The sequence below is a fragment of the Canis aureus genome, chromosome 2 (genome assembly GCF_053574225.1).
Source record: "Canis aureus isolate CA01 chromosome 2, VMU_Caureus_v.1.0, whole genome shotgun sequence".
NCBI lineage: Eukaryota > Metazoa > Chordata > Mammalia > Carnivora > Canidae > Canis > Canis aureus.
The window spans coordinates 25,066,610-25,086,425 of NC_135612.1; positions in this window are offsets into that span (position 1 = coordinate 25,066,610).

The window sequence follows — 19,816 nt, forward strand, 5'->3', positions numbered from 1 at the left end:
TGGCTAGAAACACTATCCTGCTTTGGCAGATGACAGCACTCTGGTTCTGAGAGGCTAAATGATTTGCTGATGGAGAGGCAATAAGTAGCATCCTGATCTGAAACTAGGCTGAGTTAAGATACTCTTCATCTTTCCACCACCAGGTTGCCAGCATGTGACATGATCAGATGATATAATTTAAGCACAGTGACCAGCCATCAGTGGGGACAGGGCACATCAATCTCTCAGTGATATTAAGCCCTTCCCTCATCCTTGGAATTCTCTTTTGCTTCTTTGACTCCTCTTCCCTTTCTCCCCCTCCCTGAAAGCATCTGGTGGTTTGCTATGTAGATTCCTCTTCCATCATGTGGCCCTTGGAGCCTCCCATGGTTTTTGACCCTCATTTCGGGCCATTGGTTAAACATACACATTCTTCTGCTTTCAGACAGGGACTTGGGATTCTGTATATTAGGTAAGTGTCTAGGCAAATCCTATAACTTTGCACATTTGGGAGGCTGAATAATATGAGAAATACTTGTTAGCTGATTAATTAATAGATTGATGTGTAGGTACTCAACTTTTTAATTAATTACTAATATGCACACCAAACTTCTATATCTGGTTTTATAGAAAGTTTAAGCAGAGAAAATCTGCACTGAAACACACCATCAGTTAAATATGAAAGAAACTCAAAGTAAATGTGAATTTATTATACAGTTGACTTCTAATAACTTTTTTCTTTTTGAAAATAAGAACCACGGGGAATGGAAGCATTAATATTCATAATACATATTTTTGGAATTTCTCATTTCTAATGCTATTAAGAAACACGTCCCACCTATCTTGAGAGCAAGGCAAGGAAAGGAGGATTGAGTGCTTTTCAGAATGGCAAAGGAGATCAAATAAAAAAAAATCAAGTGAAAGGAAACACTGATTCTCAGTTTTTAATGAACCCTCATAATCAGAGTTTGAATCCCCTCTGGATTAATTGAGTGGTCCAAAAGGAAGATTTTAAAAGGCTTTCTTTCTTTCTTTCTTTCTTTCTTTCTTTCTTTCTTTCTTTCTTTTTTTTTTCTAATTGGCTCCTTAGACTTTGTGGTTAGCAAATAGGTCTTGCCAATTTTGATAAATTAGTTGCAAATGAATCAGAAACATGTGGACTATATGTATTCATATTTTAAATAGGGGAAAGGTACTTGGAAAATACACTTGGTCAATGCCAAAGTCTAAATGTTTCAAAAATAGTCTGCAGTATTTTCAGAAAACAAAACATTTCCACTCTGTCAGCAGTCTAACTTCAATGTATTTATATAATGCTTATTTATCCTTAAACTCAAATTAACAGAAAGGTTCATATTGCAAAATAGTTAACATTTTTATAAACTTGTGAGCATTGACTTGGCTGGTCTCTCCTATTCTTACTCAATCACACATTCTAATGTTCAGTTCTTTTTTCCTCACATAGTATAATACAGGAACAGCCCAAAGGTAAGCTCAGTACACATCCATTCCTACATCTTCCTACTGGATGGTGGATCTTTAATAAATGCAAATAGTATATGTACCATTCTGCATATATTCTTCAATGCATAGTCTTTTTTATAAAAAAAAATATTTATTTATTTATTTATTTGAGAGAAAGGGCTCCAGGGAGGTGCAGAGGGAGAAGGAGAGAGTCTCAAGAGAGTCTCAAGCTGGGCTTGATCTCACAATTTGAGATCATGACCTGGGCCAAAACCAAGAATCAGACAGACGCTTAACTGACTGAGACATCCAGGAGCCCCTTCTCAGTGTATGTTCTTGAAAGGACAATCAGGAACACACATAGTTAATATAATGCTGAAATATAACACATGGCAATTAAATCATAATTGTCACTGTACAGCTATGGTGACATAGAAAGAAAGATAGCATTTTATCTGATGAATATCAGACTCAGTTTTTTTTTTTTGTTTTTTTTTTGTTTTTTTTTTTTTTAAGTAGGTTCCACACCCAGCATGGAGCCCAAGAGTCAGACAGATGCTTAACTGACGGGCCACCCAGGTGTTCCTATAAATAACCAGTTTTTCCATTCTTAATTTGATATATAATGTTCTCTCTATATCCTGCCCAAACAATTGAGTTAATTAACAGTGAAGTATTTTTTCTAAATTAGCAGTCATTTTACCTATCTAACACATGCATTTTTAAAAATTGGCAAAATTGATGGCAAAATAACAAAGTAATCATGGATATTTAATCAGATGATACAAACACTCAAGAACTTCGGTTATTTACATTAGAAAAAAAAATACAGCCCCTTTATATAGAGAGATTAAATTTTAAATGACTAAATAAGATAAAAATTTCATGTAGTCAAAACTACTCTTCAATACCCTCTCTAGGCCATCAAGGGCAGGGTGCATTTTATTGCATACTATTGCTATACAGCAATTCTTCAGCACTTTAGTCGGTGAACTGCTGAACTAGACTCAAGGAAGGAACAAAGGAGAGGTATTGTGCAAAGATTCCAACAAGACAGATCCTTCTGCCTTTAAAATACCCGTGAAATCGCCCTGGACCAAAATGGGAATGGGTAGGACATTCTAAAGTTCTCCTTCCTGCAGGCATTCTTTCCTTGACTCCCTTTTACTGTTTGGCTTTTATAACCTTAACACCTGTTAACAACCATGTTTGAGGTGAGCTCTGAGGCGATAATGAGATCTCATCTTAGAGATGGTCAGTTTCTAAAGACAGAACTTCAGGGAAAGCACATTTATATGGGACCGCGCTGATCTAATTAACTTGTCTAAGAAAGTCAATTCAGGGATCATATTTTTGTTTCTGTGTTGCCACCAAGAGTGAAAAAAGAAGTCTACAGAAAAAAAGAAAGATATTCCTGGTGGGGTTACCATCGTTTTAAACAATAAACAAAAAGAAAATTCACCCCAGAAAATGAAGTCATGTTAGGAACATGGGCGCTGGAAGAAGCCAATCAGAAGAGGGTGAAGGAGTGCAATTTCAAGCTTTCAGGTGGGTACAGATCATCTGGAGCTCTGATTCAAACGCAGATCAGGGCCTGAGATTTCGCATGTCTGGTAAGCAACCAACAGGTACCAGTGCTCCTGGTCCCCAGACCACACTGAAGAGCAGGGGGGAACATCACCCTATTGGAGGCAGGGCGCAGAGGTGCCTAGACCACATCACACTGCAGGGGAAGATCAAAGACAGACAGCCATGGCCAACCAAAAGCCACACAGCAAACAATAACAATAAGTGATCTATGATTTTAATACACCGGAAGCAGCCCTTACTCTCCACATTTGCAGACAAGGATTTTTCTATTCGCATTATCAAATCCCATAGGCCACAGAAACCATATGGAGAGTTTTTTGGAAATGGAGCCCACTATGATGTAGAGATTATGGAACACCTGCAGTATGATATTTTTTTATGTCAGTGATGCAAACAAAGAAGACCATGAAACCACCTCGTGAGCACCAGAGGCCTATAAGCTGTTTACATGAAGAAGCAACCCCTTTGCCTATGGAGTCGCTGTTACTGTTTAATTTTAAGCTTCACTTTTATGTTTAATATGGTGGTTTTATGAATACAGACTAGAAAGAAGGGAAACCATAACAAAACAAAGAGAACTCCAGTATTTTGGTAAGTTTGTTAAGACAGCCACTCAATATATAAAAAGAAGAAAGCAATCCCATAACCATCAAACCTACTTTCAGAATTCAGGGGGTTGTGTTGACTGAACTTACTAACCAGTTTGATCAGAACAGTTAATCCTCCTCAAAGTTCTAACACCCCTCTTTGTGGGGGGCTTTCAAATAATTGAGTTACAAGCCCCAAGCAAGTAACTTGACAGAAAATTCTCAAAAAGATTTTGCTGATTCAAATTTTCTGGAAATGGAATCTTAGAGCTACTTTAATAAAGCCCATAAAATTAGAGATAATTCAATAGATCTGAAAAGAACAAAAAGGGCTCTCAAGAAACAAAGGAAATAATACAAAAAGAAAAAAAGGATGTATGTAGAACAGTTATTAAATGTACAGTGTCATACAAATTCTAGGGAAGAAGATCTGTTCTGACAATGTCAGATTGATTAGAAAAATTTTGGAACATTACCAAGTTTTGTGAAAGGCATAGGAAGTAATTTCAAAGGAAGGGGGGGGAATACCCCTGTCTTCCTCTGTATTGAAGAATATTACAGTATAATAACAGACCAAACGTTTCTGGAGAGTGGCCATGTGTTCCATGGAAGAAGAAATAACATACAACAACAATATGTGTAATTACAACAGATACCAGTTCAAGTAATGTTTACTGCCAATGTCAAGTGGTTTGAAGTACCCAAGAAATAGCAATACAAACTAATTTCTTTCTTTTTTCTTTCTTTTTTCTTTCTTTCTTTCTTTCTTCTTTCTTTCTTTTTTTTTAATTTTTATTTATTTATGATATTTACAGAGAGAGAAAGAGAGAGAGGCAGAGACATAGGCAGAGGGAGAAGCAGGCTCCATGCACCGGGAGCCCGATGTGGGATTCGATCCCGGGTCTCCAGGATCGCGCCCTGGGCCAAAGGCAGGCGCCAAACCGCTGCGCCACCCAGGGATCCCCTCTTTCTTTCTTCTTTCTCTTCTTTCTTTCTTTCTTTCTTTCTTTCTTTCTTTCTTTCTTTCTTTCTTCTTTCTCTTTCTTTCTTTCTTCTTTCTTTCTTTTCTTTCTTTCTTCTTTCTTCTTTCTCTTTCTTTCTTTTTCTTTCTTTCTTTCTTTCTTTCTTTCTTTCTTTCTTTCTTTCTTCTTTCTTTCTTTCTTTCTTTCTTTCTTTCTTTCTTTCTTTCTTTCTTTTTTCAAACTAATTTCTTGCATTTACTTTTTACTTCTGTGTGGAATGGAATGGTAAATTGTTTATATAATATCCGATTAACAAACTTGATATTCACCCTTTTCCACCTCGCCCACTATAAAAGTAAGTAAAAAAATGAAAGACAATGGCTTCCATGACTACTTACTTGGATGCTTAGGGAACGGCAATCAGTTTATTCAAAAAAGCATCCGAACTCAGCATGAGGAAAGCTTAGCTCAAATAGATTAAATGTGAAAAAAAAAAAAAAAAGAAGATTAGAGGTGCACCTTCAAGACACAGGCAATCCCCATCTTCCTCTGCTCCCCCCCTGTAGTCACTGGACTGATGATCAGTGTCCTGATGGAGGTACACTGGGACTCTGCGAGGTCAGAAAAAAGTTTGAGGACTACTTGATCCACGTCTACTTCCTGTTTCTTTTTTTGTTCTTTTCTGAAAGCCTCATTGGGGAAGGGACAATCAATGATACCTTTCAGTTCAGTTCATGGAACGTAATAATCATTGTTACAAGCAAACTCCCTGTCTCTCATCCTTCCTTCCTTCCCTCCTTCCCTCCCTCCTTCCTTCCCTCCCTCCTTCCTTCCTTCCTTCCTTCCTTCCTTCCTTCCTTCCTTCCTCCACTTCCTCTTTCCTCTCTCCTTCTCTCCTTCTTTATCTCCTTTTTTTCCTTGATCTTCATTTCTTTCCATCCCGTAGTCAGTCTTTCCAATGCTTTTCTTGTGCACATTTTGTTTGCAGTTTTCTTACAAAATGAGTATTGCTGTTTTGTGTGCCTGTATGTAAACTGCTGTATGTTTTACCTTTTGCCCTTAAGCACCATAGTCTTAAGATGTATTCATACTGCTGTGCATATATGGAGTCTACTGCTCTTAATACTTACACTCTTGACGTGCATACACCACACAGTCATGGTGATAGATCTATCACAAGTCCCTCCACCTTCCTGCCACCACATGTAACGCTGTAATGGACACCTTTGTACATGTTCTCTTGGGTCTGTGTGAGGAACTCTTTGAAATATATGCTGACAATGGGATGGCTGGAGTTTTCCAGTCTAAGAGGATGTCTTCCCCAGATCATCCAAAACCACTCCAACTGTATTTGCCACTCAAGGTTTTATTTCCACGGCTTTAAAGAAGATAATGGTCTAACTTGGTGGGGACATAAATGTTTAGGTATGTATGTATGTATGTATTCTTCTGTCACTCGTTCAACAGTTTACTGAATACCTACTATGGGTATTTGATGGTATAAAGATAAAAATCCCATCCTTCACCTTAGATAGCCTTATTACATACTTACACTATTTTTAGACGGGTAAAATATGATTATGTGATTAAAAAATGACAGAATTAGGATTTGGAAAAAAAGTCTAATTCCAAATCCCCTGGAGAGAATAAAATAGAATATTGTGTCTATGGGAAAAACACTACCTTGCTCTCTTGAGAGTGGGAAATGAGGGGAAAATAAACAATCTTCCTCAGAAAACTCACATATACAGTTCTTGATTTCTCAGAGGAAAATAGGACCTTGGCAAGATGAGTGTCTCTAAGCCAGGAGTTTTGCTGCAGAGCTTTTGTGTTCCAGAGAGAAGACGGGAGGCTCTGAAGCCCAAGCCAATATTCTCAGTGGAAGCTGAGCAGGGAGGATCTGGCCACAGAAGTTTACAAAAGAGGAAGGCTGTCTTTCCAGATGTCATATCTCCCCTTTCTCAGTACTTTTAAAAATACACGTTCCAGCAGAAGGTGCAACACCATGAGAATGAAGTGCCCTAGTCTTTGCTCATCCATGGTTTCTGTTACTTGTGGCCAACCGTGGTAGTTCTAAAACAGATGACCTTCCTCCTAACTGATCCTCAGCTCAGTAGTTGCCTAACAGTACATCATGAGGCCTACATCAGTCATCTCACATCCTCACAGGAGGAAGGGTGAGTACAGTACAGTAAGATATTTAGAGACAGAGACCACATTCACATCACTTTCATTACAGTACACTCTTATAATTGTTCTATTTTATTATTAGTTATTGTTCATCCCTCACTGTGTCTAATTTATAAATTCAACTTTATCATAGGTATGTATGTAAAGGAAAAAGCATAGTATATATAAGGCTCAGTACCATCTGTGGTTGCAGCCATCCACTGGGGGCCCGGGAACAAATCTCCCAACGATAAGGGGGGACCACGTTAGCCTGAATGACCCCCATAAAAACACAAGGAATACATACTGGAATGGGGAGGGTTGAAGAAATAGCCACCATTTCCAGTGTAAGAACTCCCCAAATCAGAGGATCTCAACTTTTTCCAGCTAGATATCTTATAAACATAAAAAGCATTTCAGTGATCAGTTAGGACAATGATTGTTCATTTAATATTAGCATCCAGTGAAATATATAATAGCAAAGCTGTAATTAATTTAGTAGTACTGATTTGTACCTAGTGTTTTTACAAATATCAGTACGTGTTTTTACTTTATTATTTTATCTTATAATTTCTTATGTTATTTTTGGTGGTTGTATCAGAAAACCTGAGAGGTGTCCTAAACAGTCTTTTTTGGTGTCTTAGCGTAAAAGAGCTTAACTGCTTCTCTGCTCACTTCAGCCTGCTTAATCAAGGACTCTGATGTGTCCAGTGTCTCGCCAGAATGGTGGCTGGTGGCTGCAGCTCAAGAGGGGACACCCAGACATTTGCTTTGCCCCAGTTACTGCCGGGCTGCTTCCTTGTGGCTTCCCCAGCCAGGTCTTATAGGTGCTCATGCTGCTAGAGACATGGGGAAGATTCTGGGCTCTGGGAACTCCAACAGTGAGAGAATGAGTAGGAGCGTGGACTTCCCAAGGCAGACTTGTTCACCAGTGCCCCGACTTGCCTTGGGAAGACCCAGGTGGTAAGGATGGCCTCCCAAGAGTACTCAGCACTTCTGTAAGAGCTGTTATTGGACGTGGAGCCCGGGATGCCAAGGCACTAGTCATGAGCAGCCAGAAGCTAACAGCTGGAGGGGACAGCTGCCATGCTCTTGCCTGTGGGCTGATGGAGATCTTTGCGTATGGTTACGCATGGTAGGGACTGAGGAGGGGTAGACCACCCAGCCCATTTGCAAAGGAAGTCTCTTTGCGGGAGGCTCTTCTATGACCAACAAATGTACATGCGCTCCGGGTTTATATTATTATACTATGTGTTATTCATGGTCCTTCCAGCCTAAAGCCTATGGTTAATGCTTGATGAGCATTTAGATTCCCAAACCCTTATAATTATTTACTCTCTCCACCCATCTACAAGAGACCATATCCTGGAAACCACTATTCTAAATGCCCCAAATCAGTGCTCCTAGTTGGGTACTTAACATACCACCTTGTACTGATATTCTTAGGTTATGTATTTTCATATGTTTCTACTCCTCGTCTCCTTCACGTGGACTGTACGTTCTCTGAAAAGAGAAATCAACTGTTACCTTTTAATACCTAGGATGTTTAGGAGCAAGAACAGCGCTTTTTAGGGAGCCTTGCTAAATAGGGAGAACAAAAAAAATCATGCAGTGCCAGGAATTGTGGCAAATGCTTCACATTTATAGAAGACATTGAAGTCAACTCCACAGCTTCCATTCCAAACTCTTCCTTTGTGCAGCAACAAAGAAATGGTTTTTAAACAGTCTAATTCCATCATAGTAATCCTATTCCCTTGTCTGTGAGGGATTCTGGAGCCCAGGTTGAGCTAATCAGAGCATGTCACCTAATGAGTCACTGGTTTAAGGCTGGGCATAAGACCTAAACTGGACAATCAGGTTGAAAGGAAAGTGTTTTTGTTTTTGTTTTTTCCATTTTGGGGGACGGAGGCAAAGCTCTGGACAGCAAATTAATGGAAAGATCTAGATCCTTGATGTCATAGAGCCATTAAATCCATCAATCACACCTAAACTGCTCTGTGGAGATATCTTCCATCTGTTTCCCATATCTATCATCTACCTTCCTCACCTCACTGTCTGCTCTGAAGGGCTGACTTGTATGAACCTGTGTAAGTGGGTCCTATTTCCTCCGGCTCCTAGTTGACTCTGACCAATGGGGAACACCAGGAGGACACGAAAAGGAGGGAGAAGAGTAAGGCCAGCATATTTATTCTGACACAGCATCCTGTAGCAGAACACCCTCTTCTGTGAGATAATAAATCCCTTTTTTTTAAACAAGTATGAGTTTTGTTTTCAGTTCCAGTAAAAAGTGTAAAATAAATAGTAAAATAAATATATGCATATATTTATAGAATATGCATATATTTATTTATATATAAATATTATGTTTATATTATGTATGATATTTATATAATATACATATATTACTCCATGTAGGTAGCCTTAGAAAAAATTAAGGTAGCATTATTTCCATTTCACTGCAATAGAACCAGGGACCAGAGATGTTGTCAATCTTGGACAAGGAGCTGAAGGAAGCCTGCTTTTCTTTAAGTTTAGAAACTGATTTATATTCACTACATGTACTATTTCAGAATTATTAATTTCACTTTTAAAATTTTACTACATATCTTTTAAATACTTTCTTAGCCAAAGATCATACTTGGAAAATAGGCTTGTTAAGCCTTTTATATAGGTTTTATTTTAGCTACTGCTGGATGCCATGTATATTTTCCTTTATCATTTATTCACCCTTAATCTGTGAAGATTCTGAAATAAACTAGAATATATAAATAGAAGAACTAATTTGTCTCCTATTAAAGGATGCCTTGGGATCCATCCTAAAAGCTTTTTTTAAAAAAACACACACACATATTTTTTTTTTATTTTAAAGATTTTATTTATCTATTAGAGATAGAGCAAGAGAGCACAAGCAGGGGGGGAGCTGCAGAGGGAGAGGGAGAAGCAGGTTCTTGCTGAACAGGGAGCCTGATGTGGGCCTCACTCCTAGGATCCTGGGATAATGACCTGAGCCTAAGGGAGATGCTAAACGGCCTGAGCCACCCAGGCACCTCACCCCACACACACCTATTTAGAGATAATTTGAAGCTTACAATAAAGTTGCATGAGTAGCACAAAGTACATGCCTATGTATTTTACCAAGATTCTCCTGCAGTTCATATTTGCCTATTACTCTTCCTTTCCCTCTCTCTCTCTCCCTTCCCTCTAACCCCCCTCCGTGTATATGTATATATGCCACATATCTGTATATATGTCCCTTGACTTCTAAATACTTCAGTGCATATCTCCTGAGAGCAAGGACATTCTCTTCCATAACCACAGTACAGTTATCAACTCAGGGCATTCAACATTGAATACTTTAATCTGGAATTAATATGTCAACTTTTCCAATTAGCCCAGTAATGTTCTTTACAGCATTTCCACCTCTGTAAAGGATCCAGTCAGAGATCACATGTTGTATTTGTTTTTCACGTCTCTTTAATTTACTTGAATCTGGAAGAGTGCCTCAGCCTTTCATTGACTTTGATCACAATGCCATTTTTGAAGCCTCCTTCTTCTCTTAATCTTCTTCCTGATATTTCCTCATGATTAGATTCAGTTTATACATATCCTGTCAGATGGCTACCTAGGTGAGGTTGTGTCCTTCTCAGGATATTGCACCCAGAGGCACCCACCATCCGTCTGCCTTTTCTTGATCACTTTAATTAGGACCACCTGGTCAATGTGCTGTCTAGTTTCTCCACTGCATAGGACAGAGGCCTGATTTTTATTAATTTTTTAAAAAGATTTTATTTATTTATTCATGAGAGACACAGACAGAGGGAGAAACAGGCTCCCTACAGGGAGCCCCATGCAGGACTCAGTCCCAGGATCCCGGGATCATGACCCGAGCCAAAGGCAGACGCTCAACTGATGAACCACCCAGACACCTCGAGGCCTGATTTTTAAAATCAGGATTTGTCAGACTGCAATGCACTGCTCCTGGCTGCTTCCTGTTGATTTTGATTCATCTGCCCTTACTGAGAAGCCATTATTTGCTGACTCTAATTGACAGGAGTTTTCTTTTCTTAAGGGCAAAGTCTGGGCAAGGGAAGTTACAAAGGATTTCCAACATCTTCTGACTTGTTTTCAAATCCTAGCCATTGGCCTCTTGCTATTAAATAAAGTAACATTAAGCAAGGGAAAACAAGTCCATCGATTTTCCGAAGCTCTGTTCTTGCTGGCCCACGTCACTTTTAGGGGATCTCACCTTCTCTGTAAAAGAAGCGTCTCCTCCATCTGTTCAGACCTGGAGCAATTCGTTTTGGGGCAGCAGGCAAATTGCCTTGTTCCCAGAAGCAGCTTTGGGAGATGGGAGCCCAGGGTGGGGTGGCACCCAGAGGGGTTTATGCAGTGCTCGGTCCTCCTCCACATCTCTGGGGTTCTAGTCCACCCCGATAGCACTAACGGTCACATCTCCAAATGTCTCATTTAATCTTTATTGAATGCTTTTCCCTGTCCCAGAAGGTAGTTGGGAAGACAGTCAGCTTTGGCCAGGCTTTGCAGGTGAGTCTCTGGGCTCACATGAAATCGAGATGCAAAAGCTTTAGGTAAACAACTGACCCTAAAACCAGTTCAAATGGTTGCTGAGTCAAAATGTATCCCAGGCCTCCAAGACCTTTAGAGAAAGTGAAGCCAAACTCCTTACCTGTAATTATGTTCCATTGATTTGTCTAAAGTTATTCCCTTTTGTCACTTTAGGGCTGCAGAAAATTCCCAAGCGACAATGACAGGCGTTGTTGGTGCACACAGTGCTAGTGTAAGAGCCAGCAAAGGAAAGCAAACTTGTGGTCTCTGCATTTCACTGCAGGATACAAATCATGCAGCAGAATCTGGCAACTATTATGAAGCTGAAATAAGCACATCTAGTCACAGAACAAAGCAACCAAATTATGTATTTAACATAATAATAATTATAAAAGCTTCACAGGCATCATTTTGAACTATCTGCTGCCATTGAGTCCTGAAGGCTTCCTTCAGCTATGGGGAACCCTGAAAAATGAACAGTGACAGGAAGCTGGGGTGGAGAGGGGGCTCCGTCATTAGTTTCCTTTTGTGTGTGAGCAATTGTTTTAAAGTTCAATGCAATGCTCAGTGTATCACTGTTGCCACAAATTCCCCCTTGGAAAGTTTAGTAAGAGTGCCAGCTTCTCTGGGGCACCTTCTGGATTTTACAAGTGGTTCCATCAAACGATGATTATTATTTTTCAAGAAATTATCCAGAGTGGCTTGTTACACGACAGACATGTGGTTTGAATTTTGTTATAAACACGGAACAAAGGGTCTGAGAGAGTGTTTCTTTTCATTATCTGAGCTGTGTGGCTCTGAGGAAACATGAGACAGTTCATTATTCAAATGAGAATATTTTTTTGCCTTTCATTTTCGGTTTTATTTCTGTATATCCATGACATTTCAGCAAGCAAGCTGCCTCCTCTAGAAGCACCATCTGCTTTTCTTTTCAACCGTGACACCATCTGAGAGAACACCTTCTCACTCGTAGACGCACATGTGGGATGAGGGGAATGGTGTTGTTAATTATATGTACATATATAGGTGTGTATCTCTGTGTGTGTGTATGTGTGTGTACTTTTTTTGCTAGTTCTAATAGTAGAGCATAGACATGCAAGTCAGGAATTTGATCTCAGTAAGACAACTAAACAAAAAAGATCTCCAACTCAACTCTGTCCCAGGTCTCAAATCCCTTCTTAGTGCGATAGGATATAAATTCCATGAGCACGAGGTTTTTGTCTATTTGTCCACTGGTGTAGACTGGAAGCTGGAAGAGTGTCTGGTATATAGCAAATGCTAATTTAACGGTTGTTGAATGAAATGGTGTGAATAACAGCATTCTCTCTGGGTAGTTTTTGTGTGCTCAGCAGGTATCAGTCAGAAATTACTCTTCCTGGCTATGGATGCTCCATGCCAGTGTGATCCTCTGTTGCCCCGGATTAACACGCATTGTGATAGATGATGGTCTCAAGTGGGGATGCTCTCTCTAGCTCGTGTTACATTCTCCTACTAAATAACAAACCAAAGATGCCTTGACACCATCTCCTATGAGTTGTCTGCCTCTGCTGCTGACTCTCTAGAATCACCTAAATTATCACCAGTGAGTGTCCATCTTGGGCCCTGGCCTTAGGACTTTTGCTTCATTAATATATGGATCATAGAAGAAATCAGACCTTATCATCTATTGAGATGACTAATATTAAGCTGCTACCATAAGTCAGGAAACCTGTGAAAAACACCTTCCTAGGTACAAGTTTACATTGTGCAGCATAGCTGGCCAAGAAACAGCAGCTGTCAGACTGGCCTGATGTCCTGCAATTGGAACTGGATTATCTCATTTCAGCAGAGATTTCAAAAAGAGGCAGGGAGCCAGATCAGCTGGTCTTCAGGTTTCCATGGTGGAAAGGATTCATATTCACATCTTGGACCTTTTCAGCTCACTCACAGAAAATCTGACAGCAGCAGGCATATTCATTGGTCTTGAAAGACATGTACAGAATACAAAGGAAGAGACTGAGGTCATCCATGACATCATTAAAGCCTCATAGTTAACTGACATGAGAGGCAGGAACATGTGATACTATTTTTTTAGGGGCTGCTCTAATCCAGTGATTCCTCATTCCCTTTAGCATGGAGTATAGAATTATAAGCGAGGTTCGTAAAATCTTAGCTAAATGCATCTTCCTGGATGAGGTCTCCCTGCCCACCTGTAGCCACCCTGTGCTTGAGGATAGTCACCAACCATCCACTAAGCACCCCCACTTTGGTGGCTACACCATGCTGCCTTGAATGGAATGCCCTCATCTCTGCTGGTTGAAGTTCTAGTAAAAGAGCTGATGATTGCCTCAGGAAACATTAAATTTGAAGAACTGATGGTATAATCAAGGGGAATTGTGCAGTAAGGAGTTGGAGAGAGAGCTTGGAACTCCAGAGAGAGGTCTGGCTGGAGACTCAGCTTGGGGAAGTTTTCACCTCTTGATTAAATGTGAAGGTATGGGGTGGATGAGACCCAAAAAGGTGAGTGTGTAAAGCAATAAGGGATGAGGACACTGATTTTATGGGAAAAGTAAAGAAATTGGTAGCCACGAAGGATCCTCTGGGTTGTCTTAGGCTCAGGAGATTAAGGAGGCTGAGCTTCCTGCAGTAATCTCTGCCCCAGTCCCACATCATGAAGGAACTTCACCCCTCTTCAGCAGCTACCATGAACACTGACCTGAAACATGACTGTCCCTTCTCCAATGTTCAGACCAATTTAAATGGAAAAAGATTTCCTTATTTCAGATTTCCTGAGTAATTCATGCTGAGCAATAGCATGAACTTCTTCCCATTACAGTGCAAATTTAAAAGTCACCAACTAATCGCAAGTAGTCATGACTTTATGTGTTTAAAAATACATGGAACTCACTGGATGATAGTAGTTTGTTTTTATAGTTATACAGTTCAAATGCCCTCTACTACTTTTATTTATTTATTTATTTATTTATTTATTTATTTATTTATTTATTAAAGATTTTATTTATTTATTCATGATAGTCACAGAGAGAGAGAGAGAGAGGCAGAGACACAGGCAGAGGGAGAAGCAGGCTCCATGAAGGGAGCCCAATGCGGGGCTCGATCCCGGGTCTCCAGGATCGCGCCCTGGGCCAAAGGCAGGCGCTAAACCGCTGCGCCACCCAGGGATCCCTCTCTACTACTTTTAAACAACATCTGGGTTTTAGAAAGATATTCAAAAGCAAAAAACATTCAAACCCTTCGCAAGAAAAATCTATCCATTCAAAAAAACTCATTCAAAGTTCAATTCTCACCTGGTTCAAAAACAATTCACCTTATCCTTTGTGGGGCTTTAGAAGGGAGCAGGCAGAGAAACAAAGGGAAAGCAGTAACATGTGTAAGTGATCGCCAAAACATCAGCTTATTTCCAACTGAAAAAACAATCCTTGTACACAGGTCACAGAACACATCTAATCAAACATAAGTGCTGAGAAAAGTCACAACTTGTAGGGGAAAAAAACAAAACAGGAGAGATTTTTTGCAGATAGATGGATAAGAAGGGGTAAGTTTCACTCCTGGACTCCAGCGTAGGCTGTAATAACCAGTTAATAACAATAAAAATAAATCACAAGATAACTCTGAAAACAACTATAGGGGGATTATGCCTAAGGGACTAAATACGAGAAGGGACTTTCCAGAGTTAGTGACAAAACTATCTAGTAGAGTGGAGGTTTGATTCTTCCCACTGGAGGGAAATTCCTCTGCAAGGGTTTTCTTTTGTGGCTGTATTTTCATTGGAAATAGTTCCTTCTGGAGAGAATGAAGCCAGTTCACTCTTGAATTTGCATGCAAAGGTGAGATGAACAGGTGAAAAAAAAAGTATTTTGTACTGATGCCACATAAGAATGTGTGGAAAGGAGCCTGACCCAATACATTTGAGTTTTTCATCCATAGTTTCAGACAGTGGGGCATTTCCCAGTAAGCATACCTTGGGACTGTCTCTCCCAATAATACAGCCAAAGGCAGCATTTACTAGGTAAGTGGGGTACTTCCATTTCCAAATGGAAATGTTGTTTAGGGGAGAAGCCATGAGTAGACCAATAAAGGTGTATTTTTCAGGAACCAGTTATCCATCCAAGCACTGTTTCAGATGCTGGGGGGATAAATGCCATCATCCTGCCTTTGTGAAATCTACATCATCATTGGGTAAAGAAAACTAAAGCACCAAAAAATGCTTAGCAAGAAGCACTAACCACAAGTCTGAAAGTTCAGGAAGGATATGAGAGAACGTTTTCCTGCCCTGAGTTTTCTGAGAAAGCTTTCTGACTTCTTGAGCTTGCAAACACCTCAGCGGCCCTTCTGGAACTAAGCCTGAAGAGCCAGTGGAGAAAATCCAGGCCTGGGCCACATGGCTTCTTCTCAACCAGTTTCACGGAGTGTCTCCCCTACATACGTGGAAGGCAAATAGCTCTGTGACCTGCTTGATTAAATGCTTCATCAGGCAGACAGGCTCCTGGGAACTGTATGCAACATTTTATTGCCTTTCAAAGCAGTTGTTTCTCATTGTATAGATGTGCGGGAGTGGATAAATAATCTAGAGTTTCAATGCCAAAGGCTAATTTGCCCTGGCTTGGGAAATATCTCTTTTTTGAACCCCTAAGCAGCATGAATTATATTGATAGGTTTGCATGTTTTTGGCTGACCACCAAGGGCCCCCCTTCCAGAAGGATGGGAAAGTGGCAGGATGAAGCTTTCTCACAGAATTTACCACTGACTCCAAAGTGAAATAGCTACAATGAATACTCATCCTTCCCCATCCCATCTTAATTGGGTTGGCAACATGTATAATTACCACGATGGCAGAGGAACCCTGTGATGTCGAATGAAGGACTAGCTCCTTTGGCTATTTGCACACAGCCTTAAAAAAAGTCATTTTCTGAAAGACCCGACCACCAATGAACTCATTTGAGTAGAGGTACATTTTGCTTTGCTTGGGCTTACATGGCTTTCAAAATGTAGTGCTTTCATGCCTTGGAAATAGGAATTTTTAGAAAGTGAATGCTTGCTAGTTAAAGGGATTTTAATCTCTCTTTCAAATGCTGTTACTAAAGTTCAAAGCATATAAGTCTCTATCAATGGGCTGCAAACCACTGTAATGCAACACTTATCCAATTTGCAAGGATGTTAGTTAAAAAAAAATTTTTTTTCTCCCAAGTGGGGGGAAAAAGCTTCACAGAGAGAGCCTACCCAGGAGTAAATTATAAAGCTCTCCCACGAACATCAGAGCTACATAAACTTAAATGTAATTACCACCTTGGTAGGAAAAGAGAGTCTTTATTTTTTACCTTTTCTGCAAGAGATTATCCACTCCTAGAAGTTCACGAAAGGTCGTTGGCAGAACCTAACCTCTACTTTACGCAAACTACCAAAGCTAAATTATACATTTTTTAAGAGCCTCTTGAATGCTATGCAAAGGTTTCTTTACAAATGCCAATTTCCAGTCCAATCATCAATGAAACCTCAAGTCATTGTCAAATACTTGCAAATAATATTGAGGCTCTTCATCTAGATGCCTTTTACCCAAGATAGGTTTCATTATCCCTCTCTGATTTCTCATAACCAGAGGGAAGCTAAAGGAGAGTCTGATATTGCAAAAATAAAACTTGGAAAGTGCTTTGACTCTTCCGAAAATTAATGAGCTGGATTCTTTCTGGGAGTACAATCCCTCATGAGAATATATTATACATTTGAAATCTGTATTAATTTACTCAGAATCCTGAGGTATCGTTTTGCAAGTTACAGGCTTTCGGGACTCTTTAATACATTTTCTTTTATCTGGATTAATAGGAAATGGTAATATTGTCCAAGGAAGCAGGGGAGAGCAGACAGTTCTCCAACAGCAAAGGTCAAAATTGTGAAATGTGGATTTGCTTCTAGGACCCTCTTGAGACTCCCTTTTCTTCAGCTAGCTCTCTTCCTAGCATGCAATTCAACACCTTCTAGAGACACTCATATGTTAAGGAAGTGTGTTTGTATGTATCCATTTTTGTAGTCCCATTTGTTTAGCATGACTTTCGCTTGTTGGTTGGAAATACTCAAGGAGATTGGGATTACTCTGCAATTATTCAATTTCTAGGGCTAGCCCTCTAGCTAGGGTCATTTAGGAACCTTTCTCTGATGTGCTTCAAATTACACTGGTTGGACGACTTCTCTTATGGTGAGTCTCATTAATGTGGTCTGAGATATTCCTGGGTTGACTGGCACAGTGGGATCTCCTCCCTAAGGAGATAGTTTCCGTGAAGGAGGGTAAGGCGATAGTTTGTTTAAAGGGGGAACCAGGTTCATCCTTCCATGGAGGAAAATGAAACTGTATCTCAAAGCTTATGCTGTATGCCTGAACTGATAATATGAACTATTAAGAAATGCTTGTCTCTCACATTCTGGATAAATGGTGAACCTGGGTCAACAGAGAATGGATTTGTTTGTTTTTCCCCCCCTCTAATCTATAACACAGTGTTTGGAAGTGTTAATGTGATTTAGTTAAAATTTCCATTTTAATGCCAGGAAACAATTTCTTCCCTGGAAACATGTAGCTCAATATATCTTTAAAGCCAAAAGAACACAATGTGAAAAGGTTTTTGAAAGAGGTTTCTGTCTTTGTTAAAGCAACAATGATAGTAATAATTATGATCACTATCTATTTCATTTGTATAGGATTTTATAGTTTATAAAGTACTTTCATGTACGTTATCTCATTTTTTATATAACCAAACCTTGCATAATACAAAATTAGCTGTTGCTTATGTCAAGGCATCCTGTGGGTTATTAGAAGCTGTAGGCCAGATGTTATGAATGGTGTAGAGAGTGTTTCTTGGCAGAGCACTGAAAGGTCCAAACTTTTGGGTAGACTTGAATGGTAGGATAATGAAAAGAAAATGTACAATAGCTTGCTTTACCAACCAATGTATAAAAACCTGTTTTGGGTTCCCAATGTTTTAGCTCAGGAATGGCAGAGATCCACTAGAAGTGGCAGCCTAGAAATCTACATGGGATGGATTGTGAGGCCATGGTCCTGAGAAGCAGGACAAACTTGCAGAAAGCTCCTCTACCTAGGAGCTTCCCAATTAAGAACTTGCATGAATTGATGAACAAAGCTGCTTACAAAGTTGAAGCATCTAAGAGGTTCTATCACTATCAGCTTCATCCATTCATTTATCATCCTTTTCACATATAATTATTGTGTCAGGCATTCTGCTTGGTGTTGGAGACACACAGTAAGCAAGACAGACAGAAGTCCCTGCCTTCATGCAGCTTGTATGGTATAGATGAAAAACAGGGGAACAGATAACAAAAGTTACAGATTCAGATAAGTGGTATGGAGAAAATAAATAGAGCAACAGATAGAGACAAACTTTAAACTTATTTTGGAAAGCATGGATGGGGGGATTGGTGGGGAGGGGAAGCCTGGGTGGCTCAGTGCGTTGAGTGTCAGACTCTTGGTTTAGGCTCAGGTCATGATCTTGAGTTCCTAGGATGGAGCCCTGAGTCAGGCTCTGCACTCAGGATGGAGTCTGCTGGAGATTATCTACCTCTCCCTCTCCCTCTCCCTCTGCTCTTCCTCTCTCTCTCTCAAGTAAATAAATAAAATCTTTGAAAAAGAAAAAGAAATAGAAAGAAAAAGAAAGCATGGATTAATCTCAGAAGCACGCTCTATTAAGGAAATCTTAAAAATTGCCTTTAAAAAAAGAAAATATAACAACTTTTTGATGAAGTCTGGACTTACTTCTTCCAAAATGCCAGCAATAGCAAGATCAAACACTGATGGTAAGTAAGTTAGGGGAAAAACAGTAAATACGGAAGTAAATGTATATTTAGAATACATTAATCAAATAAGATATCTTTCTGGAGAAGAAAATAGGAGCATCAGTGTTAGAAACTTGCTGTGGCAGGTAGGGCTTCTCCTTAAATCTTGGTCTCCACTGTGTGTCAGAAGCCCAATGCAGCAATCCTGTACGAGCACATGGTAGGTATGTAGACAGGTGTGTGACGAGCATAGACTCTTCTTGCTCTGTCCCAAGAATTCAGAAAATGTCAGGTGATTTCCCTTCTGGGAAGAATTTGCTGGCATTTAAAAGGAGTAGCAGGTAGAAAATTAAGTGGACAATAAAATTCCTTCTGTTTCTTGGGCAGAGTCAGTCTGTTTGTCTGCTGTGCCAAGAAAGAAGGCCCAATATCCTATTTTATTCTAGAACTTTTTGAAACTTTTCAGCCCACGGTTTAGTTTTGGTAATCTTTGAGTGATGGGATTTGTAGTATTATTTATCAAATCATTACTCATTACCTGACATTCTTTCAATTCAATAAATATTTTAAACCCTTTGTTACATATTGTTAATGTATCACTGGGAACTTTGAGATAGTATTTCCAGTCTCCTCTTTGTCCTTTGTGGAATAGGAATAAGATATACAATAAGATAGCAATTAATTTCTCCTTGAAGAAGTTCAAATATATTATTATTCTAAAAATTA